We start from the raw sequence: 27,637 nt of genomic DNA on the forward strand, positions 1-27,637 counted from the left end.
TGACAGTGTTACTGATGATCACTGTACTATGTTATAGCTGTGCTTGCATTTAACAAGGACTCTTGTATGATTGAAAACATATCTGAGAGGCATAGTTGTTGAAAATGTCTGAAATAATAGACTATATAGAATCATAGACTAGATAGAATTTTGAGAATAATCAGAATTTAGGTCACCCATTTGGCAATCGCTACAAAGACCAATGGTGGTACGAATAAGCTGAAGCACATTGTCAGGGAAGACTTGTACGTGAGGCATTGCATAAAATGTGTCATCAAGAACATTGACCAGAAAAGCAGATAACTTCTTCCTGGACAAGAGTGAGTGATTGCATAATATTATTCTGGCATCCCTGAAGTAAGAAAAAAAGGAAAAAAAAAGAAAGATCTATAGCATGTGGAGTAGATTTTCTATTAAGAACTTAAAGACAGGCATGAATGTGAATGGTGCAGGACTAAAAAAAGTCGATGAAGTGGGTGGTCATTTCAATGGCACTGGCATATTAGAGTGTCTGAGTGTCTGAGAATCACAATAAGAACTCTTCCCCCAGACAGAAATGTAATCAAATATATCAAATATCCAGCTAACTTCTTTAATACAATAAACAAGGAATAAAAACTGAAATGAAAGCTTTATGACGAGCTAAGGTCATGACTTAAAATAATATATATAATGGAAATAATTGAGTTTCTTCTACTCTTCAGAATGATTTCTGGATTTGAATGCCATTTATATTTATTTAATGGTTGTCAGTAATTCACCAAACAGCACTCAAACTTTAGAATTTATATGATTGTTGTCCTGTGAGTTTGAGGACTAATTATCATTGAAGATTCATTTTTCAGTAACAATAGTTTGAAGATAGGCATCACGACATAATGAATAGTCACAAAATCAGGAAGACCTGAGTTCAAGTCCTGCCTTTGACATATATTAATGGTGAGCTGTTCAGTCATTTTTCAATCATGTCTGAATCTTCATGACTCCATTTGGGGTTTTCTTTGAAATGTAGTTTGCCATTTCCTTCTTCAGCTCACTTTAGAGATGAGAAAACTGAGACAAACGGGGTTAAGGGACTTGCCCAGGGTCACACAGCTAGTAAATATCTGAGGCTAGACTTTAACTCAGAAGGAGGAGTCTTCTTGACTCCAGGTGCAGCACTCTATCCACTGTGCTGCCTAGCTGCCCTATTAGCTGCAAAACCGTGTACAAATTATTTAACTTCTCAGTGTGCAAGGTGACCTTTAAAGCTTTATAGCACAGAAAAGTAAAAACCAGTGGAAGGAATTTCCACGTTGGAAATGCTACAAAGTCAATATACAAAAAAGTTTACATAACCTTAATTTATGATGTATGAACACGGGTAATTAATGAAGGCTTATTGAATGTTGAATTCAAATGTTAACAAAAATAATCAAAGACAATTTTCTGAACTTAACAATGAGAAGCAGACAAAAGGTTGATATAAATTTAATTATAATTTTTTCTAGAATTTTTATGATGAATAACGTACTTAAAAAGGGTAGCAAACCCTTGAGATGATAATTGGGGGTAAATTGTCCATTTAGTATATTTTCCTGAATTTAAAATTTTCTCTAAGACTCACAAAATCTAGATTCTCAGATTTAGAAGAAATATGAGAGGCATAGGCATTGGACCATTCCTACTTCCTGAATACCACCCTTAAGAAGTAGCCATCTAAACTTTGCTTGAGGAACCTCTAGTTTAAACGAGTAAGCTCTTAGAAAGGAGTGACTCATGTTTACATATATCATGGAAACCAATAAAATATTTCACTTGCTTTCTCTTGCTTAGGAAATCACCTCCCGCATCATATTACCTTTTCTAGTAAAAGCTTCCTTCTGTGTACCTCACTGGGAGGGGGAGTCTTTGTGAGTCCCAAATTTTCTCCCTCCCTCTCTCATCCCTCCCCTCCCCGAGATGGTAAGCATTCTGATAAAGGTTATACATGTGCAATCTCACAAAACATATTTTTATATTGGTCACATTGTGAAAGATGCAGACCAAAAGGAAAAATAAACATGAAATAATAAGGAAAGAGAAAAACAGTATGCTTCAATCCACATTCAGACTTCATCAGTGCTTTCTCTGGATATGGATAAAATGTTTTATTATGAGTCCTTTGGAATTGTCTTGGATCATCTTATTGGTGCAAATAGCTAAGTTGTTCACTTGATCATTATATAATATTACTGTCACTGTGTACAATGTTTTCCTATTTCTGCTCACTTCATTCTGTGTCGGTTTAAGTCCTTTCATTTTTTTTCCTGATATCATCCTGCTTGTCCTTTCTTACAGCATAGTAGTATTCATTACAATCATATTCCACAACTTATTTAGCCATTCCCCAACTGATGGGCATCCAATCAATTTCCATTTCTTTGCTACCATAAAAATAGCTTTTATAAATAATTGTTCCACAAATAAGTCTCCCCTTCTTTGATGGGAGGTAGATTCTTAAAGACTATATGAGAAAAAGATATGTTTAAACAGTTTCTACAGATTGGAAAGGTCTGGCATATAGACTTGGTAATGAATTCCTTGTCAGTTAGTGGAGGACCAGCCTACTTAAGTTCAGAGAAGCTCACTATTATTAGCTTAGCCACTTAATTATAATGATAAAGCCCTTTCAAAGTAATTCTAGACATTCAGATAGGATGTGAAATGTGTAATGAAACTTCCGGAGGCAGTCAGATGGGACAATGGATATAATGCTGGCCCTGGAATCAGGAAGACCTGAGTTCACATCTGACTTCAGACACTTGCTAGCTATGGGATCCTGAGAATCTTACTTAACCTCTGTTTTACTTAATACACTGGACAAGGAAATGGCAAAGCATTCCACTGTCTTGGCCAAGAAAATCCCATAGAGAGTATGGTCCGCAGGGTCACAAAGGGTTGGACCTGACTGAACAACAAATCAAACTTTTAGATTCTTGAATATATCCAGATGTAATTCAAAATACAGGTATTTAGCTGAATATTTTGGTGAGGTTGAGGCAGCATGGTATACTGGACAGAAACCTTACCTAGAGGCCTGGAAGACCTAGGTTCAAGTCCTATCCCTGATACATACCAAATGTGTGATCCTGCCCAAGTTAAAATCTGTCATTACTCAGAGCAGTTCTCTTTTAAAGTTGCAGATAGGTTGTTGTTGTTTGTCCTTTGTTCTTGAAGAGTACTATGACATCAGGAAGATGCCATGACATGCAAGTGAATTGGGTTTAAGTGAGGGAGGGCTATGCAAGGTCACCAGCCTCACTTTCCTCTCTGGAGCCATCTGGATCCAGTGGCAAGATATATAGATCAGGACAACTGGAGATGGCTCACACATTGCAGATATAATGCCAGTCTGTAGAGGTAGAGGGAATTTCCTCCCCCAAATTTTCCTATTCTCACTGAAATAATGAGTCCTGTCCCTATAGCCCATTTATTTTTGATTTTGCAGACCCACCCTTGTAATTAAAATGTTTCAATTCTCAAGATTTTTTTTTTTTTGGCAAATGAACATTTGAAAGCTCTGAAACCCCTGATCCTCTGAATTCAGTAGTTGATGATTCCCCCATCCAGAGGGGTTTTTCTAAATAAAGAGGGGGGCAGTGGTGGGGCAGAGGGAAGCAATTAATAGTGATATGACATACTCAGCAGCATCTCTTCACAACAAAGCTTTTAATGCTGCAGGAAATTTTTTGGCACAGCTACTAGTTACTGTCAGATACAAAATGAAAAATTGCCTTTGGCTATTAACATGTATTTATTAACTTTTGTGACCCTGGTATGCATAATTATTATGACATAAGTATCAATTAAAAGTTCAGGAATTTTAATTGTGGTGCTTTAAGACAAACCCTGCCCATTCATGCATATGGCATTCTTGTTTCCCCATCATTAAGTTGAGATTCTCTGGTGGTTCCTTGGCTTTACAGCATTTTAAGGAGGATTGTTTCATCTGCTGTACTTTGTTCTTATGCCTGCCATAATGCCTGTCACATTATTGTTGTTCAGTTTTTTTTCAGTAGTGTCCAATGATTTGAGACCCCATTTGGGGCTTTCTTGGCAAAGGCACTGCACTGGTTTGCCATTTCCTTCTCCAGCTCATGTGACAGAAGAAGAAACTGAGGCAAGCAGGGTTAAAGGACTTGCTCAAGGCTCACATAAGTAGTAAGTATCTGAGGGAGGATCTGAACTCATGAAAATGAGTCTTCCTGACTCCAGGCCCAACACTCTATCCACTTTGCTATCTTTCTGTCCTCTGTCACATAACAGGTGCTTAATAAATAATTGATTGATTGGCTCCACTTTACCCCTCTACTGAAGTTATAACAACTAACTCTCATTTGGTCCTTGAAAATATTATCATCTGAAAAATGCTGTCCACCTCCAGAGAGAGAACTGCTGAACTCTGTGAGCATATTCAAACATATTTTTTTCACTTTCTTGCATGTGTGTTTGCAATATGGATAATATGGAAATATATTTTGCATGACTTCACATGTATGATGACTATCATATTGCTTGCCTTCTCAATGGATGGAGGAGGGGTTGGGATGAGAGAGAAAATTAAAACTGAAAACAGAAGTTTGTGAAAAAGAAAAAAAAAAGAAAATGTCATCTTATATCAAAAAGTAGAGGCACTCCAGAATACACAGTAGGACATTTGGAAGTGTTTGCTGAAAAACAATAAAGATCTAGGCTAATCTTGAGATAATTGGGTGAAAGCTACTATTGTATGATCTGTGAAAGATGATTACTATACATCTGGGTGATCTTCTCCCATCCCTACATTTTTTTAATGAAGAAATTTATAGAGTAGTGATCTGATTGATTGATGCATAGATCAACAGGTATTTTTTTTAGCAACTTCTACATGTCAGGTATTATGTTTGCCACTGTTTCATTTGAATAATGTGCAGCTCTCGTAAGACATCCATTGATAATTAAGATGCAGTTACCTTAACCTGTACACCTTCTCTACCTTCAGACGTTTTAAGCAAAATTAATTAAAGAATTGAAATTCATGTTGGGAAAATGTTCAATTCATTGCATTTAAATATTAAACTGTGCCATTGCTACAACAGGATAATTTCTCTGCCATCAACACATAGTTCCGTAACATAGAACGAAGTCTGTATGTAACCACTCCCATAATTTCATGCTAACACCTTTAGTCATTTTATTCCTGGAAATTGTAACCCCACCATTTACCTCCTTCTATCTTGGATCTATTGTTTTGCTATGATGAGCAAACCCTAGAGAGATTGACATTATGACCTTCTTTAAGCTCTAGAGACTCAGTGCTAAGATAAACAGTAAATGGCCTCAATTTTATACAAGGTTCCAGAATAATCAAGGGACCAAGGAAAGAGGGGATTGTTTCTTTGAAAAAGTGACTCCCGCTGGAATGGTGCAATGTGGGGGTGTATAAATTTGTAAACTATGGTGATTCTTCAATAAATCAGCACATGTATGTGTTAGGTACTGAGGGCACAAGAAATGACCATTGCCCTCAAGGGGTTATAATCTGACTGGAAGAGATTCTGACTAGACCCATATAAAAGAGCTAGAAGGTGATTTTGTGAGAAGGCTCTAGCAGCTCAAGGGGGTAAGAAATAGCTTCATATAAAAGGAGACTTTAGGGCTGAGCCTTGAAGGAAACAAAGGAATTTCAGAGATTTAGATAGACTTATTCTCATTGACCCCAGAAGCTGGAAGGAGGGGCAATTCATAGAGGTTGCCAAAAGGCAAGGCCTTTAGGCTTGAGGTCAGGGAAAACTTAGCTACAATCAGAGCTGTCAGAAATGGGAGAGGCTGTCAGGAGGGGTGATCAATTCCTCCTCCTTGGAGTTCTTCAAGCATAGCCTGGATGATCATTTAGTGAATGTTATGATGGGAATTTTTTTTTGCATAAAGTTTGGATAAGATGGCCACTGTGTTCTCCTCTAACTCTCAAATTTTATGATTCTTTGATTCTGTGAGGGGAGGAGGGAGTGAATAGGGATTGTCTCAATCTGTACCAGGGTCTGTACAGGGGACAGAGTATTCTCAGGACATCTCAGGTTACGATATGTAAGCCATCTGTGAAATGTGTCCTATTGGGGCAAATAGTGATAAACTCCAGAGTTTTAAAACTTGACCAACAGTTAGACTTAGTAGCCTAGATCCCCTTTAAAATAGGTGGTTTATAATTGATAATATAAATAAAATGTTTTTGTCATTATGCCTTAGAGATATAATACTTCCAAACCCTATGATTTTTGTTGATACGGGCATTTCCTCCACTGATATGGATAGAACCTTCTATATGAGTCATTTATTCTGATTTTGATAGTTGCTTTCGCCAATAAATTCATCATCCTGTAGCCATTGTGGTGACAAGCCTTCGAAGTCCCTATAAGATGGATACACCATTAGCAGTCACAAATGTAAAATGCTTCCAATTTGGCAGAATATGACAAAGCATGGACACAAGGCATGTAGCCTTCAAGAACTCAATGCCACCTCCACACCATAGTGAGCATATCACATTTTTGTCAGGAAAAGTCACATATACATGTGCATGTAATGTCTTACATATTATATATATATGTATATGTGAAAATATTGCTTTTAAGATTCTATTGCTTATTATGTTCTGAGGTGGGGACTGCCTCCATTATCCAACCATTCCTTTTCACACTGTGGCAGACTTTAAAGTTTACTTCTGATTTTGATAGGTAAAATTTTTATTAAGCACTTAGCATATGCCAGGCACTAAACACTAGAGATACAACAACAACAAGAAACAAACAAAACAAGCAAAGGAGATAGTCCCTGCCCTCAAGAAGCTTACATTCTAATGGGTGAAGAAAATATATAAAGGGCATAGAGAAAGTAGAGGTGAGGAGTTGAGCTAGTTAACATTCTGGTGCCAAAATTATTTGATTTCTAGAACAAAAATATTTGATCTTTGAAAAGGAACATATGCATTCTCTCTTTGAAGTTAAAGTTGACTCATTAAAATTTAAAGTCTTTGTGAGCAGATATTTTTTCACTTTGTTCCCAGTGATTATCAGTGTCTCACACAAAGGAGATTATTAATAAATGTTTCTTAAATTTGCTAAATAAATGTTAAATAAAACCTCTTCACTATTCAAACTGGAAAACATTTTTGAAAAGTGATTATATTGCTAAAAAAAATCTCCTTTTATCAGTTGTCTTTGCAAACTACTTGGCCTTTCAGATTTTAAAACATATGGTGAGTTTTTAAAGCTCATAAGTTACTTCTTTGAGGATTCAAGGGTCCTTGTTTCTTTCACAGCTTAGCTTATAGTGCTCTCTTGCCCTTAACTTCATCAAACTTCATTTAAATTGGCTTTTTCTTTCAAAAAAAATATTAACCTCTTTATACAACCCTACATAAGGATCGCTACATCCTCTATAGATGCCTTAATAGATAGAGGAAGTTGGGACCAATGGGAGAAGAGCTTAGTTGACTCTTCGCAATCTAAAATGCTTTCCCTTTAGGGGAGTATTTTATCGATCTCTGGGAGGTGGAGCTCCTGGGGGAGGGGGAGAGGTTTTTGTTTTTATTATTTATTGCTCCTCTGTCACTGCTTTTCATTTTTTATTAGGTTAAATATTACATATGTATATATATATATATGTATATATGTATATATATGTATGTATGTATGTATGTATGTATGTGTGTGTGTATTTATGTTCCCAGAAGCAAATACAGGTGAAGATGAGAGCCAAAACAGCAGTGTAATTGGGAAGTCCCCAAGATTCAACCTAATTTATTTAAATTCAGTGCTTTTGTTCTGGACCACAGGCTACACTAGAGAATAACAAATTTGGTTGAATAAGTTATTTGTAGTCATATAGGTAAATAATTAACAAATGATCTTGAACAAATTCTTCATTTTACTCTCTAAATTATATCAATTCCATTATTTCCATTTATTGGGGTGAGGTGATATTCATAGAAACCATAAAAGGAATCTGAAACACACCTGGCCTCACACACTAGCCATGTGACTGTGTAAGTCACTTTGACTCTCAGTCTCAGTTTCCTCATCTGTCAGATGTGTGTATAATAATAACACCTACCTCTCAAGGTTGTTGTGAGAATAAAATGTAATAATATTTGTAGAGTAACAGCTATGTAACTGCTAAGTAGTATTATCAACTATAATAAAACAATCATGTTGTTATTATGAAGGCCTATTCCTTCTTTGCTTTGATAGATTGTCTATAATTTTATTTTTCTTTCATTAATCCTTGTAAGTGTATAACTGCCTTCTGTTTCATAAAACTGTCAAATATTAAATAATCAAGATCTCCTTCCCTCAAACTCAACTGGTCTCCTGACAGAAGTAATTCTTTTAGATCAATTGTGAATATTCATTTTAACACACATTTGTTAAGTACCTACAATGCTAGATATGGTGGAGGATACAAAAGAAGCCAGAGAGGTAGAAACTGACAGCATGTGGATGAAATCTGTATGAAAGGGAAAATGGCAGGGGAGGGGGGAGAGTTTTGGCCTGAGTTATTGGAGACCTGTTCTGGTCTCCAATGACTATATGACCTTGAGCAAGTCCCATGACTTCCCTCCATCATGTTCTGTAAAAAAACCAATTAATCTCTATTGTACTGAGTTTAAAAGATAGAATTTTAGAACAGGACACTTCATTCAATGCAAATTTCATAAATATCTAATATGGGAAAAGTAGCTTTGACCTTAGCATTATGACTCTGGATGAGTCACTTACCCACTTTGTTTTTCAGTTTCCTCACATACAAAATAGAAAAGAAGGAAACACCCAGTTAATGCTTATCTACTATGTGTAATCGCTGTGCTAGCTCTGGAATGATATTGACAAGTTGGAGCATTTCAAGCATAGGAAAACCAATGCTTTGAAGGAATTTATTTCAAGGCTACCAAGTCATGGATTTCAGAGTTGGAAGGTAGTTTAGAGTCCCTCTGGGTAAATCCATATAGGAAAAGTGATTTCCTTTATAACAATCCCAACTAGATCAATGTCCTTTCTAAAATATCAGGGGAGGATAAGTTGAAAGCATGTTAAACCTGCCTGAGTAGATTCAATGGGAACGTGATTTCTTTCTTCAAATTTTTGAAAAGCTGCCAAGTGGACTTACAATTATACTGTTTATTTGACCCCAGAGGGAAGAACTAGAATCCATGATAGGAGAGAGAAGTTGACCTTGATTTTACACGTAGGGAAAAACTTCCCAATTATCCCATATCTCTTCCTTTATACCTCATCGTGTGTATGAGTCATTTGGTACCTCTTAGCCTCAGTTTCCTCACCTGTAAGATGAGAAGGGGGGATGAGGGAAATAACCACTTAGGTCCCTTCTACTCCTGAGTCTATATATGTATGCCAGCTTTGCTTTCCACCTAGAAAGTTTTAAGATAAGAATAAAAAATTTGTCCTTGTTTAGAATCTTGGTATCTTGACTGTGAAAAATGAGAATTCTCCTCACGGCAACTTCATACCAAACCGATATTAATTACATTTAAACACTGAGTTATAAAGAATATAACACCACCAGCTTGGTGCCCTTCTAACTCCCAGTGTTCTCCTGCTCCTACTGCATGCATATTAGGGTATTACATGCATGCTAATTGCCAACTATGGAGGGGACCATCTGCATCAGAAATTTTCTCTTTTATTTCAGCCTGTTTCAATTCTCTATAAATCTGCAGGAAGAATCTGTAAAATGTACTCTCCTCCAACTGCCGTTGTAAATGAAAGGAACCCCAGGGGGTAGTCAGACTGTTGGACTTGAAGTCAGAAGATATGAGTTCAAATTCTACCTTTGATTTTGGTACTTTGACTCTGGATGGGTCACTTAGAGACTGTTCCACAATTCCCTTGTTTTCAAAATGGAAAGTAAGGGAACAAGCATTTATTATATATCTCCTATGGACTGAGCACTACGTGAAGCATTTTACACAAATTATCTCATTTGATTCTCATAACATCCCTGGGAAGCAGATGCTGTTGTGATCCTCATTTTACAGTTGAGCAAATGAGGCAGGCAGAGTTTAAGTGACTTGCCCAGGGTCATACAGCTATTATTGTCTGAGGCCAGCTTTTAACTCAGATCCTCTGGCTCCAGACCCAGTGCTATATTCACTGTGCCACCTAGCTAAATAAGTACAGTATAGACACTTTACATACAGAGCAGCCATCAGGTGCATTTTGAAGTAAAGACACCAGGGGGTAAAATCTCCTATAGTAGGCAGTTAAGTGACAAAGGAGATAGAATGCTGGGCCTGGAGTCAGGAAAACCAGAGTTTAAATCCTAGCTTTATGACCCTGGGTAAGTCATTTAACCTATCCGTATTTTCCTTGGTGTAAGCAGCTCTTGGAGAGGACTCTCCTTTCACCAATGTAGAGAGGTGATTCAAAGGCTTAGGGCTTTTTCAAATCTTGAGAAGTGAAGAGACTTGCCCAGGATGACACAAGCAGTATGTCCGAAGTGGGGCTTGAGGCCACGTCTCTGCACAGTGCTGTAGTGCTTCTCAGTGCTTTTCAGGACAGAGAGGAAAAAAATAGCCTTATTCCTTGGTTGACTTTCCCCACGTCTTCTAACAGCATTAAGATACTCATTTTTTTTTCACTTTTACCTATCTTTTATGGAACAACATCTCATATTTATATGGCACTTCTAGGCTTTCAAAGCATTTTACATGCATTATCTCCTATAAGGATTCTACTTCCACAAAGAGGCTCTTATCTGTTCCCTTCTCTCCACTCATATGGCCTCTACGCTAATCTTGAGCCCTTGTCACTGCATTCCTGGACTATTAAAATAGCCTTTAAAACGCTTGCCCAATCTCGGCTCCCTCATCCATTCTCCACACATCTGCAAAGCTGATATTCTTAAAGTACAATTTTGATCATATCAGGAATATAGTTCTGCTTAATAAATACCATTGGTTCCTTGCTACCTGTAGGATGTCCTGTTTGGCATTTGATGTCCATTACACCTTGGCCCTGGTCCACCTATCCAGTCTTACTGTGTATTACACCACCCCCTTCATTCCCTTTAAAGTCTAGCCAAACTGGCTTTCGCTTTGTACTTCCATAATGATATTGTATTATCTGTCTCTTAAGTTTTGCCCAGGCGATTACCCTATGCCTGAAATGTGTCACCCGTTGCCCTTCACTCCTAGATCTCAAGTTTCTTTCAGAGCTTAGCTCAAACCCCACCCCCCAAATTCCCTTGTATTTATTTTGGGTGTATTTGGTATCTTTTAAATGTCTGGATTTCTCCCATAGAGTGTAAGCTTCTTGAGGGGCAAGGACTATTTTGTTTATGTATTTATATCTTTAGTGCCTAACATAGTTCCTGAGACCTAGGAGGAACTTAATAGTGCTTGCTAAATGAGTTAATGTCAATGTGATTATTAAAGCTGATTATTATCTGACAACCTTTAAGACTGAGTCCAAATATTGCTTTCAAAAGAAGCCTTAACCTGGTCCCCCCTTCCTCATATTGATTCCTTTCCCCTTTAAGACCAACTTCCATCTATTCTTAAGGGGTGTGTGTGTGTGTGTGTGTGTGTGTGTGTGTGTGTGTGTGCCGGTGTGTGTGTGTGTGTGTGTGTGGTCTGCCCTATAAGAATGCTTTGAGGACCAGGATACTTTTTACTTTTCTCTCTATCCCCTGCACTTAGCCTAGTGTCTGACATACAATAAGAGCTTCATAAACATTGATTGATTCGTGATTATTTCCACATTTATAGTCAAGGAAATTTAATCTCAAAGAGGTTAAGTGACTTGCCCAGTGTCTACCAGTTATTAAATGTCTAAAATAGGGTTCCAACCCAGGTCTTTTTAGGCTAAGTACTCATACCCTCTACCATACTCCCTTTTATGGAAAGGTTCTAGTCTTTCCTGTAAATAACACTAGACTACTCTTCTATCCATGCACCACCCTCATTCTGGTGTCCTTTCACATACTCGTATGTGTTCATATCTGGAATAAAATATATTTTTATGGCTACAGATTGTTATTTAAATGATTTCCTCCTGGATCTTCTGCTTTCTCCAGGGAAATTTCCCACCCCTCCCCAGAAATAGATTATTTTGCTATATAGTAGAGAACTTGCATGTTTCATATATTAATGCCTATCAAAGAACAATGAAGGAACAGAGGAATGTAAAGCATTTGTGAATCACAAGGTGCTGAGCAAAGGTAGTCCATGCTCTCAATAAGTTTACTTTTGAATGGGACAGATCACACTTATACAGGAATGGGGAAGGGAAATTTTGATCGAGAAAGCTACAGGAATGGTGGTGGAGCCACTGGCCAGTACTTAGACATGCTCTTTCCAGCAGCAATAACAGAGTTGATTGGGTTACTGTTTCTGAAATGGAAAAGGGGAGAGTGTGTAACCAAAGGATTTGACTGGAGCTGAAGCCTGCCTGTAGTGATACACTGAGAAAACCACTTCCTAGGATAATGGAGCCCCAGAGGAGGAGGAAATAAATGATTAAGTCCTTCAGGGGTTGATTTCTGCACCTGGTGACGAAAATAGGGCCATGAAGTGAAGTGAATCATACTTAGAGCTTGGCCTAGATGTGGCAGCCCAGTGAAGTAACTACCAATTAGAGTCTTAGTGCCCCAGGACAGGAATTGTTGGCATAAAGGGCTTTTCTGGCTTATAATTAGCTTATCTAATGGGCTTTTACAACAATTTCATGAATTAAGCAGTGCAGTTTTTATTATCCCTATTTTACTGAGGCTCATACTTATCCATGGAGAGGTAGCCATAGCTACTAAATGGTGAAGCCCAAATTCAAATTCATGTTTTCTCACTTCAGGTTCAATACTCTAAACCCTTCTAAAACCCTCTAAAGACATACTAAATCCTTCTACCTAATCAGAGTCTTCTTTTCAAAACCATCATGCCAACTTATAGACTTAAGGCAATGGGGCACTTCTCAGTCCCTTATTCAAAGTGTCCCCAAAAGAAGATCAAAGCTCTGACTCCTTGCCAGATGTCTTTCCTTGGTTAGTGTTCAGGCCTTATGTATTATTCAATATCCTTTTTTCCCCTCTCCTTTCCTATTTCTATTTAGGGTGCCATCATGTTTCTGACCACTTAGAATTGCAATCTTGATGTCATCCTCAATGGCTTATTCTATCTCTTGTCACATCTTAGTGATTCTGTCTCGTATATGCCCTCTTTTCTTCACTTTCAAAGACCACCACCCTAAGTTCAGGCCCTCATCACTCCTCACCTGGACTATCACAATAGCCTCCTAACTGGTCACCCTGTCTCAAGTTTCTCCTCTCATCTTCCACTCAGCTGCCAAAGAGATTTTCCTAAAATGTGGGAGATTCCCTACTGAATCCACACTGGTGGCTCCTGTCATATCTACAATCAAATCAAGAGTCTTCTGTTCACAACCTCACAACCTGGTGCCATCTTACCTTGCCAGCCTTAATATACATTATCTGCATCCTTGCATGCTATGGTCTATGCAAGCGTTCCTTCTTCTTGTTCCTAGCACATGAAACTTCATTTCCCATCTCTGTGATTTTGAACTGGTTGTCCCCATGACTAGAATACTCCCCTTCGTGATCTCTGCTTCTTAGAATCTCTGGCTTCCTTCAAGATTTAGCTCAATCATTATCTTCTGCAGGAGGTCTAACTGAAATACCTGTAAGATTTTCTTGTTTCTTCTATTTTTCATGCTCTGTGTGTGTGTGTGGATACACACATATATATGTATGTATATGTGTATATATATATATGTATATATATATTCATACACTCACACATAGATCAAATCATACAAAGATTTGTGCATATATGTTTATACACATGCACATATTCTCTCCCTTCTTAGAATGGAAACTCTTTCCTTTAGGGAAGTGATGCTTTCCATTTTTTGTATCCCCAATGCTTTTCACATGGTAAACATTTAGTAAATGCTTTTTGATGGATGTATCAGTGGATGTGTCCAGTCCCTTTGCTAATGCAAATTGTAATCCAACTCAAACATAAACAATAATTGGTGTATTATATAGCTGTGGAGAACATGGTTCTCAAATCAAGCCATTTAATTTGAAGGGAAACAAGTAATGAAAGACTAAGTTAAAATAATGTTTGTGCTTAAAAAAAGAGCCAGTGAGATATTTCACATTGTCTTCCATTTTTTCATTCCTTTGGTTCTGTTTTATAATGTCTTGATTTCTCATAAAGTCACTAGCTTCCACTTGCTCCAAGAGCTGACTGGGGAACAGGGCAACCAGAATATATGCCATGTTGGAGTGGGGGGGAGGGTAGAAATGGGGAGAAAATTTGTATTCAAACTCTTGTGAAAATCAATGCTGAAAACTAAATATGTTAAATAAATAAATTTAAAAATTAAAAAAAAGAGCCAGGTTTTTAAAAAGCATTTTCCTCTTGTTAATTAGTATTATAGAGTTATCCCCTAAGTAAAATTGGAATAAGCCTAATGAAAATGAGACAGGGCCTAGGGAAACATAGATGATTCTTACCTTCACTTTTGGTGTGTCATATAGTCTTTTCTGTTGGTTTGTCCCTGTCAAATAGAAGATCCCTGGAGAAATAGAAGGCAACATTATTTGTTGTTTAGTCATTTTAAGATGTATCTGACTCTTCATGATCCCTTTTGGGGTATTCTTGATGAAGATACTGGAGTAGTTTGCTATTTGCCTTTCCAGCTCATTTTGCAGATGAGGAAACTGAGATAAAACAGGGTTAAGCAACTTGCTCAAGGTCACACAGCTAGTAAATGTCTAAGGCTGGATTTTTGAACTCAGGTCTTCCTGATTCCAGACCAGGCACTCAATCTACTGCCTCACCTTATTTAAGGTGGGTCAGAGCAATGCCTGAAATATGCTAATTAGGTTTTTAGGGTGTGGATGATGGGAACTGTTAAGGAGTTACAAGAATCTTTCATTGGTTAGTTTAATGCTAAGAACCTAGGAAATGCTGCCTTAGCTGCAGACCATTTTGATCTATGTGTTACTATTTTCAGTGACTCAGTATTCTTAAATCATATTTTGTACCATATCCAGTCATCGCATGTTGACCTGGACAATGGGAGCAAGCTTGAAACTATTCAGAGACTTTATTAGACTCAACCCCCCTACGTGTCTGGCACATAGTAGATGCTTAGATATGTTTATCAATCAATAAACATTTGTTAAGCACCTACTATGTCTGTGGAACTCATCATTTCCCTGTCTATTGCTCTCCATGCTGTGGAATTCCAAGAGGGCAATAACAATAAGGAATTAATAGGATTTATAGATTATTTAATTTAACACCCCTATATTACAGAGGATCAAACTGAGGCTCACAGTGTGTTGCCCACCATAATTTGGAGCTGAGATTCAGGCCCACATCCTCTTACTCCAAATCCATCATTCTTTCCTCTCCACCAAAATCAAGGTGTGGAGTCTGAAGGGACAGCAGAGATTATGTAGTCCAGTCCCCATCCTTGCCGAGAATTGGAATAAAAGGATCCAGCACATCTGTTAGCAGTCATACCCCTTTCCAAAAATCAATGAGAGTTCCAGGAATGAGAGCAGGCAGGCAGAAAATGGAGTACATTACAAACCAGCAGTAGCAGCTAACTCTGCAAGCAAATATTTGCCGAGTCATCTGTGAGTGGTAAGTGATATGGAGCAAGTTATTCCAGTATAGTGGGCACCTAGAAAATTGGAGGTTAAGCTTCTGTCTCTGTCCTGTGCTGAAGAACTGATATTAAGGCTAGTTAGAATCACCCCTTCCTCTTCTTTCCAGAATCTTAGAGTTGGAAGGTACCTGAGCCAATTAACAGCTACAAAAATATACCCTCCATTATAATACACCTGTCAAGTGGTGATCCAAGTTTTTGTCTGAAGACTTCATGCAATGGGCAACTTACCACCTACCAGAAACCATCCTTCACTTTTAGATGGGTTTAACCATTAAGGAGTTTTTCCTGACCTCAAGCCCAAATTTCTGTGTTATCAACTATCACTCAGTGGTTTGTAGTTCTGTCATTTGTGGTCAGACAGAAACATTCCATTACTATTCACACTCCGTTGCCCTTCAGATGCTTGAAGACAATATCATCTCTAGGAATCATACTTGAAGGTTATTATATCCCCTTTATGTCTTTTTTTCTCCAGTGTAAATGTTACTAGCTCCTTTCATTTGAGTAGGGCCCATTCTCAGCATTCCCTTTAAGCCTAAAATAAGAAAGAAAACCAAGTTTAGAGTTCTAAGGGTTTAGATCATATCTAACCATCAAATCAGAGTATCTTGGTACTAGAAGAATAGAGGCTGAATAAAATACAACTCCACAACAATAATTTACAGTTCTATAGTACTCTCAAATTCTGTGATTCTGTTGTCCAAGGACTAACTCAGCAATGAGCTGATCAACAGTTTGACCAATATGGAGCTGGCCATGGAGCAATGTTTTCTATTAAAACATTTCTCAATGGCCATCAACTAAGTCAGGATTTCTTTCCACTTTTTGTGTCATGGACCCCTATGGCAATCTGTTGAAGCCTATGGACCCCTTCTCAGAATAATTCTTTTATATATATAAAATAAATACATAGTATTACAAAGGAAACCAATTACATTGAAATATAGTTTTAGATTTATGTACATCCTGTGTATATATTGTGTATCTGTGCGTATTATATGTAGTGTATGTGTGAATATATATATATATATACATATATATATATGTATACATATATTTTAAATGTATTTTAAAATTTACCCCCATGTGAATTCCTGTACTAAGTCATATAGTGAGTGTCACTTGCGTTTTTGAAGGAAGCATTTACAAGAGTTAGGTCACAAATCTTTAGTACATTGCAGACAAAATGAATTAAGTGCTAATTATAACCAGACCTGCTGAGGAAAGGATTATATGAAATGACATTTGAGTTCCTGTTGTGCCATTACAAATATGTGGGCTTAACAGAGTCCTTTAAAATTGTCTTCTTTTAAAAAGATGAGCTACAGAGATGCCTTATTACAACAAATTAACACCAGCAATTAATTCATTCCTCCTTGGTTACCAGCATTCGGAATTACCCTGTGGGTGATGTGTATGTGTTACAATTTTCCCAGAGACAATTAAACTTGTCCCTTAAGTCCTGGGTGCCCAAGATGACTCCATTTTAGCTATTGCTCAAATTAGCCTATTTTAATTATAAATTTAGGTAAATTCAATGAAAAACAATGGGGAGAAAGCCACGAATTTGTTAAATTGAGAGAAAGAAACAAGGAAGAGTAAGGGATCTGGGAAGATGGATTCATATTTTGAAATAATTGCATTCCTCAGTGGGTGTGGAGACAACTTGATCATAATTTTAAAAGACATTAGATATTTTGTGTAGCATGAGATTAAATAGTGTGAGTCTAATTAGAAATGCTGTTTCAATCTTTTATTCAAATTCAGTAAATCATATTTATTTCTAGCTAACTCCTGGCCTCTCTGTGGTTGAGGCAAAATTCAGGTTACCAGAAACATTTCAGTAAAGAAGAGAACAGAATATTTTACAGTTTCTTTTAATAGTGAGGCACATGGAGAGGAAGTTAGGTAATAAACAAACTTTTTCTTGGAACTTTTCTTTGTTGTCAAGGAGGTGAATATAGCTCTTGGCTTCACTCCATGCCTTTTACTACAATACTCCTTGATGGTTGATGGCTCTCCTCCATCTCTCCCTTCTCTGGTACAGCTCAGTCCAACTTTCTATTTCTTTTTTTTTTCCTTTTGGGCCTATGCTATTGATTAATTTATATCTTGGCATTCAAATACCTTCTCTCTGTTGCCAGATCTTCTCACCCCTAGGTTCATAACTTGCCTTCTTTTTTGTGGAAAACTCACAAGATGAGTCTCACCACATTTCCTGTGTGGCATAATTTCACTTGATTAAATGTCTTTCAAGGACCTAAATTAATCAAGGATCTTTGCACATTGTATAAAGCCTTTGATTGATTGATTAATTGAAACCATTGAGGTCTTTAGGCCTAGTTCATTCCTCTGATTGATTTCTCTGTAATTAGTGAGATAACATTATGGGGCAGTCCTTTCACATGTAAAAAAAATTAGATGTTGGTATATTTGTCCTCTGAGGACATTTCCAGCTTGAAATGAAGGATTCTATGATTCTATCACTTTTAGTAAGTGCTCTTGCAACCCTAGCTCACATCTTTCTTTCTCACATTTGAATTCCTATAGCACCTACATTCTTTTCCCACCCATTTTGGCATTCATCATGCATGATCATGTTGCAGCATTTAAATATGTAATTTTCCCTGGATGTTGTAAGATCCTAGATATCGAAAGTCTTACTTTTTGACATTAAAACTTAGATTCTGGCCTTTGTAAATCGAAATATCTCACTATGAGGTTTTGAAGTTTGAGGACTGAAAAGATCTTGGGTTCTTAGAAGAAAAGCTTCAAAGAGGGTGGGCATATTTTAGCCAGTACAGGATCATTAGTGGAAGCCTGCTGCTTCAAATTCAGGGATCCTTGAAATAGGGCACATTTTACTTTACCAAGTCAGGCAGCCATAAAGGGAATAACCTGAATCCCAGGGTTCCTAGGTTTATATAGTCCCAGATTATATCCTTCTGGTTATCAGTGCAGTATGGAGGAAAGAACGTTGACTGGATCACAAGAGATAGAGTTTCTGGTCCCAGCTCTAACACTAACTGGTTCTTTTACTTCAGGTGAGAATCATCATCTGTCTAAGTCTGCCTCTTCATCTGTGAAATCATGATTGGACTAGATGAGCTCCAAGTTTCCTTCTAGATCCAAGGGCTGCACATCCTTTTTAATGAAACAAGACTTCCCCTCCACCCCACTCTAGAACCTCCTCCAAAACTACGTATCTATCTCACTATTTCTCTGTCTTCTGTATATTTGCCTTTTGCATGACCTTCTTTCCCAAATATCCCTTCTGCTCCCCTCTCCAGTGATTCATCTCTTATAACAAAGAATTAGACATTTTAAAAAGCAGTGCAGAAAAACTAACCAACATGTCTGTGAATCTGATGATATATGAAATGTTCTACATCCACAGTCCTTCATTTCTGCAAAGAAAAGAGGGATGCACTTTTTCTTCTTTTCTTCAAAGTCAAATTCAATCATCATAATTTTAAGCATTCAACATTTTTATTATTTTTTTTCCATTTGTTTTGCAGTCATAATTATACTTGTTTTTCTGCTTACTTTGCATCAGTTCCAATAGGTCTTCTCATGATTCTCTGTTTTTCGTATTCATTGTTTCTTAAGAGTCATTAATATTCCATCACATTCATGTACCACAGTTTGTTTAGCCATTTCTATGTATACTTGCCTATTTTTTACTTAACCCTCCCAAACTGAGTGGATTCCTTCAAGTTTATGGAGAGTGTTTGCTGCCCTCTAGAGTTTAGCCTATATACCTCAGTTCAAACACTGAGACATCATTGTGGATACAAGTTAATAATAAACATTTATCTCTCCCTCCCCTCTACCCCCATTCCACAAAGTGTGGATCCTGAGTTTGGGGGAAGCAAAATCTTGTAAAGTATCATCTGCATTCTTTCAAGTCTGATACCAGGAATCCAGCCTCTTTGGGGGAAGTTCACGGCTTCCTGATAGCTAGATAGTAAGCAGCTAAAAAAACTGACACTTGGCTAGTGAAGAGCCAGAGAAGGATGAAATCAATAGCAGGCTTTCAATTCAAAGGCCACTAGGACTGGACGCAAAGGGTATGTTGACTGGCTATAGCAATGAAACAATAGGCCCTGAGGATGGAGACAGAATCGATATGCTGGGGCCAAAGCAAGGTTCTGCAGATCCAATAGCAAAATTGGTAAAAGGAGAGGCTGAGCTGCACAATGACCTCACTGCGATTTATTCCAATCTGTGAGCTGGGAGTACCTGCAGGTTGTTTTTCATTTTTTAAAAATGACTCCTTATAAACAATAATGAACACCAATGCAGTCAATTCAAGCTTTTTTGCAAGTGTTTAAAGAAATGAAATTCATCCAATAAAATGTCATAATAGCTTGTATTTTACTTCCTCTAAATCTCTATCAAGGGTACCTGGCTGGCCCAGTGGATATAGAGTGCCAAGCCTAGAGTCAGGAAGAATCATACTCCTGGTTCAAATCTGGCCTCAAACACTTACTAGCTGTGTTACCCTGGGCAAGTCAGTTAACCCTGTTTGCCTCAGTTTCCTTACCTGTAAAATGAGATGAAGAAGAAAATGGCAAGCCACTCCAGTATCTTTGCCAAGAAAACCCCAAATGGGGTCACAATGAGTCAGGCACCACTGAAACAACTGAACAACAAAAATATCTATCAGGATCCTTTGTCCATTCATTCAAATTCATTCTTCCTCTTCTATGGCTATCTGTAGATTTTTAATGTCTGAATAGGGAGGTAGCCCCACCTATCTATGCGGAAGGGTGATAATAAATGAAAAACAGCCATCTCACTTTGGAAAAAAAAAAAAAGAATTTGCCACAGGAAACACTTTTAAATTTAATCTGCATTGTTACTATTTTCTCCATCACTTTCTTAAGTTGACATAAACAACGCAACAATAAAGTAGTGTTTGTCATTTTCCATATAAATGCTCAAACTGAATATTTAACAATCTGCTCTTGCTAGCTAGTATGAGCTGGTTCCAGCATACCCCACTGCACCTAGGTTTGTCTCATAGACTATTGACATGGGAGGTCATGGCTCACTTCTGAATTCTCCTGACCAAGAGAGAGTTGTGTCAAGTCTAACTTCTGACAGGTATTCTCACTGAGCAACTCTATTCTGTTACACCATGTGGAACAGTCGTTGCTAAATGATTCAGTCTAGTTGGGTTTCCCCTCCTTGCTACATTTGCTTTGTAAGATCAGAAACTAAGCTGACTGGAGTTTTGCATTCTGCAGCTGCTGGCGGCAAAACTCCTCTCTGTAGCAATTTTGTAAGTGTTTGGTATGCGTCACCCTGAATGTACCTGATCTTGATTCCTGGAGATATGTAAATATTCACTTCAGTTGGCAATGACTCTATGCAGTCGCAGTCAAGTGACTTCAGAAAGAATTTTCTGTGTTGGCAGTCCATAGAGTCATAGAGTCACATAGAATCATTCTACCCAGCATTCTTTGTAATAACCAGACTTAAATAAAACTGTATACATTTAGTAAAAAGATATTGAATAGGATATGAAAACACAGAAAAAATTAAAGTAGATAGATTTATGCTTTACATTAATAGAAAGTTGAACCATTTTTCTTGTGTAATAATGTAGTTTTATTGTTATTGTTGTTTACTGTTAGAAACAAAACTTGCCCTATAAAATGATAGCCATGGCAGTTCTTAACATAATGGCTTACAATTCCAAAATGCTTTGCATATAGTATTTTATTTGATTCTCACAACGACCCTTTGAATTTATTATTTTCAGTGTAATTATCTCGAGATTTGCTTTCTGACAAAGAGGCCGATGTTCTCAGAGATTCAAATGACTCGATTGGACAAGGATACATAACTGATTTGGGACTTGGTGCTTTTTCACTTGTACCACATTGTATAGATCAGAAAGATTTGGAATCACTCCTTGAAATGGATGGAATAATGGTAACAAATAAAATGAAGACAGAATTATTTGGTTCCTGTTTGTTTCTGTTGTCTTTACCAAGGAGAGTGATCTTCTTCCTACAAGAGGTAGAACAGAAATGGTTAGAACAAAGAATAGAAACAAAAGATGATCCAACGTCTCTGCCAAAAGAAATATCCTGAGTGCTCATTGCTAGACAATGTGGTCACATTGTCAGACATCATTCACTGACCGTTTCCAAGAAAATAGTTTACTCTCCCACTAATATATTTGTGTGGCTTTGATTGTGGAATCTCCTGTCATTGTCTTGCTTTCAGATGCAAAGAAGCTGATGTGAGAATTTTTTTTTAAAAAAGTAGATTTTGAAAAGAATCATGTATCTAGGTGACACCCACACTTCATTAATAGCAGACTAAACCCGTATGACTGTTTCTAGGAAATATTTTATTGTAATACTTGGGCTGGAAACCATCTTGGGTTTTCTCCCTGGTTGTCTACAAAATTGAAAACTATTCTGTTTCCTCAAATGGAGTGAGATTAAATGTGGGATCTTAGAGGCCACCAAGTTATAGATGACTGTGGGAATTGTGTTTGTCAACATGTTATAGTGGAAAGGGCACTGGATTTGGCACTGGAAGATATCAGTTCAAATATTGGCTTTGATACTTACTGACCATATAGCCTCAGCCTAATCATTTATCTTTATAGGCCTCAGTCTTCTCTTCTATAAATTTGAACCTCAATAAATGAACTTCTATACATGGAAGTTCGACCAGTTGCAGGGCCACAAGTACTGATTTTGGCACCTGGGTCAAGTAGCATCAACTACATCATCAAATGAACTTTGTCATTCATTCTAAATTACTGCTGTATTGATGGGTCAAAATTGTACTGTTTTAGAGCTGGAAGGAAGTTTGAAGGACATATAGGCCAACCCCTTCATTTTACAAAGGAGAGTATGGCAGAGATTAAGCAACTCATCTGTGGTCATGTAGCTATTGTGTCAGAGGTGGAGTTTGAACTCAGGTCTTCCTCATTCTAAGTCTTACACTCTAACCACTCCTCTTGACTATGGCAGGTAATTAAGGAAATTCAACTGAATGGGAAAGGGAATTAGTTTTCAAAGGGCTGGTATTATGATGAATGGATGCTATTATTATGGTGTGTAATCTCATCGATTTCAGCTTGGTATTCTTGATAACTAGACAGAAAGTTCCTGATTTGTAATTAGGGATTAGCTGCTAAAGGAGTTTAATTTGTTTAATTTGTGTGCCATCTACCTTCTGGTGCCCAGGGATAAGGTTCTGTTTGCCCTTCTTAGGTTATAATTCTGACTAAATGAGTTTTAAGGTCCTTTCCATCTCTTCATACCTTGGAACTCTTGAACAATTGGTTATTTACTTTTAACGCTTTGCAGCTGGAAGATAGGGGCTCCATTTAGCCTTGTTCACCACCTGCCTGAGTGTGCAAGGCATTTGCATTTTCTACTGGTCCTTGCAAATTCCCAAATCATCAGGGACCCTGCATGAGTGGGCAGGACAGATGTGCCAACAATTCTACCACAAAGTTTTGCTGTAATCAAGAAGAATACAATGAAAATCTGTGGTTAGCAAAGCAGAAGGAAACATATTCTGTTTTTTCCTATTGAAGAGTTTTAATAACGTGTCTTAAAGACATTCTTTTTAACCTTTTGCAATAAATATGGACTCTAAAAGTCTATTGCTTTATGAAATATCTTCCCTCTTTGGGGGTGCTTCTAAACAGAGTCATTACATGAAATAATGGGCAGCATTACATTGTATTACCTTTGTTTTTATGTTTTGTCTCAATAAAAAGAAGTCCTCACTTTTATAAAATGCTTTAAAGATTGAAAAACATTAATTCCTACAGTGACCCTGTGAGGTAGTTAGAAAATTTATTATTTCAATTTTGTAGATACTTTTTGAGAATTTAGGGGTCTTACCTAAGATCATTTAGCAGTGGACAATGAATCAGCCAAGATCACTTACCTACCCGTCAGAGTCACATCTTTGGACTGTGTATTTTGGGTTCTTTCATATCACGCTTGATTCCACCTCTGCTAACCTAATATGAAGCACCCATCTGTTAAATGTATGTCTGCTTTAACAATCCTTCCTACTGTCCTCCATCCATCATTTGTGGATTAGTTTATCACCTTTGTACAGATGACTCCCAAAGCTATGCGCCCAGCCTGCATTTTTCTCTTGAGCTTCAGGTCCCAATTACCTCCCTTTGGAGTTTCTCTACCCAGAGGTTACACAGTCACCACAAATTCAACATGTTTTGTTAGCAACTAAGCTTACCTTTCCCTCTAAAATTACCCTTCTTCCTCACAGCCTTATTTCTGTTGAGGGCATCGTTATTTGTCCTGTTACATCTGGACTATTGTTTTTATTTCTGAGCCTCACATTTAAGGGAGGACATTGATAAGTTGAGACATCTGGACAAGGGTGAGCAGAAAAGTTAAATCAAAACACAACACAACCGATCAGTGGAATAGACCAGAAGAATATAATGGTGATGTTTAGCCTTGAGTAAAGATGATTAGAGTGAGTGGTAGTAGTGCATGACAACTAAGAATGCTGGCTGAAGTGGGGGAAAGGTAGGCAAAATCATATGTAAGAACAATGAGACCTTTTGAGATCAAGAACAAAAGGCAAAATTTGGGACAGTGAGTAGACATTGCAGAGGTAGATCAGGGTTAACAAAAGGAAAACTTTTTTTTTAAAAAAAAATAATCAGAGGTATTCAAAAAGGGCATGGACTAAGTTGGAATTATATAGTAATGCATTTTTTATTATTCATTCCTTTCTTCATTATTATGTGCCAGTCACTGTGCTAAGCCCTGGAGAAACAAATAGGAAAATCAAGACAATTAGAGGGTGAACTCTCATACTCTAAGTGAGGGGATATAACCCATAAAAGGAAGTTGTGTTACAGTAGGAATAAAAAGGTCAGAAAATCCTAAAGGTGTGAAACTGGGCTCACAGCAAGGCTCAGGTGTATTTAAGTGGCATCATTAAGTCAGAAGACTGTGCTGAGAAGATCTGGAGAGTGTAGATGTAAGGGAGTTAATACCTGCAAGTCCTTAGGATGCAATATTAGGGCTAATGGTAAAGCCTGATGATTTTCCACCTCTGTACAAGGAATTGATGAGTCTACTATGTGATCAGTTAAGTGACCCAGATAAGACTTGTGCAGTCTGGGGCAATCAACAAGGCAAGAGAATACAGTACAACCAGAGGTGACAAGTACAGGAAGAGGTTAATAAGTACTGATGAATTAAGTGACTTGTCTAAAATCACAAAAGATTTGAAGCCACACCTTCCAATTCAAAATCCAATTCTCTTTCCCATAAATCATGCTGTCTACCTTGAGTATGTGGAACTTTCTTTAATCTGAAGAATACAATATGATTCTATTTTTTTGTATCCTAAAAGGCAGGAGGGAAGAAGCATTTACTAAGTGCCTACTATGATCTAGGCTTTATTACAAGCACTTTACAAATATCTTATTTGATCCTAGTATCAGGTTTGTTAACTGCTCTACAGGGTCATTGAGAAGAAAGGGGTTGGTGAAACTTACTTAAATGTGATTTTTGCTGTACAATGCTTTACTTTCCCCTCCCCCCATGAGAATATTCTTGGAGAGGCCACCCACCAAGGACATGTTTCTCTTTCTAGACTGAAGAATGCTTAGCCAATTGACAGGCCATGGTCTTAGTGTTACAACTATTCCTTGTTGGGTACTAAATGGTCAGTGGGAGCCTTCTTCCCCTAATCAGCCTTTACTGCTTGGTCCTGCACAAAGTTTCCCTAACACACTTGGCATGGGAATGAGGTTTTATTATCATAAAGAACCCTTTATCTGACAGTTCTAATATGAAATGGCAATGAGACCTGAGTGGAGGTTTACCCCCATTTGAGCTCTGAAGATGTGTTATCTACATTGGCATGATATTGTTGCAGAATTGATAGAGCCACAAATAAGCATTTATTAAGCACATTCTTTGTCCTAGGTTCCATGCTAGAGATGGAATACACAAATACAACTAATAGTTCCTGCCCACAAGAAGCTTTCATTCTCTTTCACCTAGTCAACTATTGTGCCTAAGCAGAAACCCCCTTGATGTCATCATCCCCAACAGTTGGTTCTCCAGCTTCATTATGAAGACCTTCAGTGATGGGGAATTAAATACTTCTTAAGATAGCAAATTCTACTTTGGGGCAGTAACAATTGTTCAGAGGTTTATCCTTGTATTGATTTCAAATTGACTCCTCTGCAGCCTCTACCCATTGTTTATGATTCTTGCTTTTAAGACCAAGTGTAGCTACTTCCACTTCACTGACTAAAAAATACTAAAAATAATTATGTCTCCACTAATTTCTCTCATCTTTAGACTAAGCAGGCCTAGTTCTTTTAGATTATCTTTACACATTCTTATCTCAAAGTTCCCTCACCATCCTGGTAACCCTCTTCTGGAGACAATTCAGCTTATTAGTGTCTTTCCTAATACATGGTGCCCAGAACTGACTGCTAAAATGCAGAAATGGTCTGAAAAGGCAAGGTATATATAAAGAAATGGGGGCTCAGAGCTCATAAACTTCAAAAGTAAGTTCAATATAACCTCATTTTCCTCAGGTATAAAATAGAACCTATATAATACTCATTTTTGTTGTTGTTCAGGCATTTTCAGTCATATTTGAGTCTTTATGACCCCTTTCCTGGGAATTTTCTTGGCAAAAATATTCGATTGCTTTACCATTTCCTTCTCTAGCTCATTTTGTAGATGAGGAAATTGAGGCAAACAGAATTATGTGACCCTTGCCCAGGGTCACACAACTAGTAAGTGTCTGAGGTCAGATTTGAATCTAGCCTTCCTGACTCCAGGGCCGGCATTCTATCTACTGCACATCTTCGTTTCCCCTATAATATTTGTGGGAACAGAAAAATTGAGCTAATTAAGGTGGAAAACATGTTGTATACTCTAAGGAGCAACATAAATGGCAGGAATTATTTGTATTTTATTTTGTGTCATAGTTGGTTGAAATGTAGCAAATGCCAGTGTGGTATAGTAGAAAGAAAACCAACTAGTATGTACGAAAATATTCATAGCAGCTCTTTTTGTGGTGGCAAAGAATTGGAAATCAAAGGGATGTCCGTCAATTGGGGAATGGCTAAACAAATTGGGGTATGTGAATGTAATGGAACACTACTGTGCTATAAGAAACGAGGAGCAGACAGACTTCACTGTAACCTGGAAAGACCTATACGAAGTGATGTTGAGTGATGGGGGCAGAACCAGGAGAACATTATACACGATTACAGACACATGGTATCTATAAGGACTAACTTTGATAGATTTTGCTCTTCTTATCAATGCAAGGTTCTAAGACACCGCCAAAAAATTCATGATGGAAAAAGCTATGCACATTCAGAGAAAGAATTACGGAGTCTGAATGAAGATTGAGGCAAACTATTAACTCTCTTTTTTTTCCTTCTTTTTTGGTTTTGTTTCTTCTTTCTCATGACTCATTCCATTGGTTATGATTCTTCTTTACAACTTGACTATTATGTAAATAAGCTTAATGCAAAGGTATATGTAGAACCTATGTTGGATTACATTCCATCTTGTGGGGGTGGGGGGAAGAGAGGTGGGGATAGAAAATTTGGAACTCAAAAACTTGTGGAACTGAATGTTGTAAACTAAAAATAAATTATTTTTTTAAAAAGAAAGAAAACTAGATTTGGACTTAAAAGTCCTGAATTTAAATTGTCAGTCTCTTTCTTAATCTACAAAACTTTTGGGGATTCCTCTCTCTGGGACTCAGTTTACCTGTATATAAAATTAATGATGTATTAGACATGGGGTTCATCAACTTTTAAATGTTTTGATAAATTTATTTCAATATAATTGGTTTTCTTTGTAATGCCACATATTTTAATTTGTATGTTTTAAATATTATTTTAT

Source organism: Trichosurus vulpecula, chromosome 6 (genome assembly GCF_011100635.1).
Source record: "Trichosurus vulpecula isolate mTriVul1 chromosome 6, mTriVul1.pri, whole genome shotgun sequence".
NCBI lineage: Eukaryota > Metazoa > Chordata > Mammalia > Diprotodontia > Phalangeridae > Trichosurus > Trichosurus vulpecula.